We start from the raw sequence: 3,488 nt of genomic DNA on the forward strand, positions 1-3,488 counted from the left end.
TGGTCTGCTGGGCAAGTTTGTTTGTTGTTAGACAACGTGTTTGAAGTAGATATGTGTTGGGGGATGTTTACTGGTGTTTTCGGGATATCTGTCTCTATGTTTTAAGTTTTTATGTTACAGATAGTAATTTGGGACGTCACCATTTTGGTGAAGTGTAGCCAGAGGTATCAGGCTGGTTGTCCTGTTTTTAAATGAAACAGTTGACCATTAAATACAATTCCATCCCTTGAATTCTACATTGTCTCATATTGTTTCTCTAAATATGTCATTATCATCGTGCAGTATCACACTATAGTGTAATTAAATATACAAGTAAGTTTAATTCAGAACGAAAGCAAAATTCAACCTCTAGTGTAATTAATGCCTTATAGAAAGACGTTGGAACGTCGCGATATTGATGTTGATTCTGTTTTTCAATATCAACACTTAATTCAATGTTGACGCAACACCTTCACCCATGTTAAAAAGCAAGACGTTGAAACAACGTTGCGATATCAACGTTAATTAGATTTTCAAAACCAATACTTAATTCAGCGTCAACACAAGACCTTATATTCACCATTGTTGAAAAGTAAGACGTTGAAACAAAGTCGCGATATCAACGTTGGTTCGATTTTCAAAATCAAAACAAAATTCAGCGGTGATTCAACCTTGGTCCATGACGTTGACTCAACCTTGAATAAACGCTGAAATGCCGGTTGGGTCACTACTCTACCACACAACCCAACACTCACTCTTGTACCTCACTCCTCTACCACACCCCAAACCTCACTCCTCTACCACACTTTAATCCCTCACTTCATCTGCCCTTATCCCAGGATAAGAGATACTATTTTCTTTCAGGACCATGAGACTTTTATCACTAATCCAACTGTTAGTTTTTTGGCCTAACCTTTACCTGCTTTAACTTAAAAAACACAGGAAACTCAGTCTGCAGGAAATCTGCAGTAAAGCCCAGAAAAAGAGTGTATAACTGGCAGATGTATTGAAATAATAACAGGGCTCTGTTCTCACTCAAATCAATATCTGCTTTGTTTTGCCAGAGTTCTCAACACTCATGACATCAATATTTATTTGTTTCTCTCTCTCTCTCTCACTCTCTCTCTCTCTCTCTGGCTGGCTGGAATAAAAAAAAACCCACCCAAACATTTAAGAGACCACAGTGAGGTTGGCAATTAAAGCTGAGACAGGAAGAAAGGAAACCATGGCTGAGGGGAAGTTTGTTTCTGAAAGTGGTAAGTATCTAAACTTTTCTTCTTTAATGTGGTATTTTTCATTTTGTTCTGTTGACTTTCCAGCTTATGAATGGCTTCAGCGCGTTAATAAAGAACACTGGCATCAAATCCTCTCCCCATGTTCAGAGGTAATGTCAAATTTGATCCTAATTATCAACACACTCTCTAATGTCTCTGTGTTTTCACATCAGTTCTCTGGATCTCCCGCGGTAAATCAACAGGGGCAGCAAACTTAGTTTGGTGGAGATGTTATCTGGCACGTCCCATATGCCGAGTGTTAAAATGCTAGTTTTAGTTCTGAGATGCTAATGGCTAATGCATGGCCATCGGACGTCTGGGCTTTAATGTGAACATCACAGCCTGGGGTCAGTCAATCACAGGCCATCAGGCTCCACAGCAGTGGCCATGAATCAAGCTGTCTGCCAGGTGCAGAGAAGTCCAGGTTGTAACAGCTTACATTAAGACCTATGTGATAGCATTATGGAGCCAGTGTGGCCTCAGCCAGGATCTAAAGAGATAATTCACACACCTGTCTGCCCTTCTCCTCCACCTGAATCAATTTACGCCAGCTGAATGAGCAGACATCCACACACCCAGAATTCATATTCTTTGATTTATAGCCATTAGGGGCATTTGTGTGTTCCAGTGTGACAACGTGACACATTTAATTTCTAAGGCTGATTCATCCTAGTATTCCCTCACTAATATTGTGAATACCAGACATTAGAAAACACATTTCCCTCCAAAGTAAAGTGAATCTAAATAGGAGCATACAAGCCAGGGTCCAAGTACATGTTGTGGTAAACATGGTTAATCTTAATATCCTTACCAATACATTTTTCAGCACATGGCTCCAGTGGTGTTGTTAGGTCCAGTCATTCAGGGCTACAGCCCCAAATATTTCAAGCCTAGCCCCAAATATTTTCACCCTGAAAAAGGTGTTTATAGCACAACAATGGACAGACTGTGTAACAGCAGATCTTGACTTGCAGCGTCTGAAGGAGGGGGGAGTAATCAAGTGCTACAAAATGCACACAAAGTTGGAAGACGTGCACACCCATATGAAAAGCTGTGGTTTTCTTAGCCCCGGGCTTAGCCCCTGATCATTTCATTAGTCCCAGAAGCTGTGTGCCATTATAACCCAAACCCTCATATAAAAAAAGTGAGAAGACTCTTCCTGGTGTCTCATGTCACATGATAACACTAGCATGTTGGCATTTGCTTATCTCAGGTGTATTTGTTAATTTGGTCGAAGGCATACCATATTGTATAGGGACAGTAGTGTTGCTGTGTTTTATGTTGGGTAATGTGAGTGTGAGGACATGTACTGTCTCTACACTGGAAGTGGTCTGTAGTTCTGTTGTGCTCTGATCTCCCTGTTCCAAAGCTTTCAAAGTCACATCACACATCCAAGACTTTCCCAACATAGCCACATTCTTCTTCCTCGCTCTCTCTCTCTCTCTCTCTCTCTCTCTCTCTCTGTGTCTTTTTTGCATAGTTAGTGATTCATGTTGTGGTTTTATATCCCAGCATGCCTCTGACCTTGGTCTCAGCCATTGCTTTCCATAAATAGCCTGATGAGCACTGCACATTGTTTTGATCATTGTTAATTCTGACATGAATGTGAGTCAGTAATATGTCATGTGACAGCGCTGGAGACAGATCTAAGTCTGTTTGTTTGAAAAGATATGCAAGATACTCGGCTTTCACACTTGTTCCATGCTCTCTCTCTCTCTCCCTCTCAGTTTTGTTTGTGTAAGATCTAGACACAAACATGCTATGTTTTGTATAAATGAAGCCAGGCCATTTTTCGCTCTGAGTTTAACTTAGAGTGTTTAAAATCCATTGTGAAACATATGCTGCATACACTAGGAACAGTCTGTCCCTGTAATGCATATTCAACAGACAGATGAAAGAGTCACTTCCTTCACACCATCCCCACAGTCTTCCGTACTGCCACAGCCTGCATTTCAGCACTTTACATCATACTGAGTATGTAACATTAGAGAAACTCTCTCTCTCTCTCTCTCTCTCTCTCTCCTCTACTTCTCTAAACACAGGCCCCTCATTTCCTGACCAGTAGTGTGACTGAATGAGAGTAGTGGATAAGGAACTGAGGAGAGCCTGACTGAAATAAGGTAACATTACCATTCACACTGGTACCAAGTACAACTGAACTCCAGCATGAAATCCATAAAGCATATCCACAGTCACGAGTTGTCTTTGTTAAATCTACAGTATAAATGCATGTTC

Source organism: Chanos chanos, chromosome 1, assembly GCF_902362185.1.
Source record: "Chanos chanos chromosome 1, fChaCha1.1, whole genome shotgun sequence".
NCBI classification, from domain to species: Eukaryota; Metazoa; Chordata; class Actinopteri; order Gonorynchiformes; family Chanidae; genus Chanos; species Chanos chanos.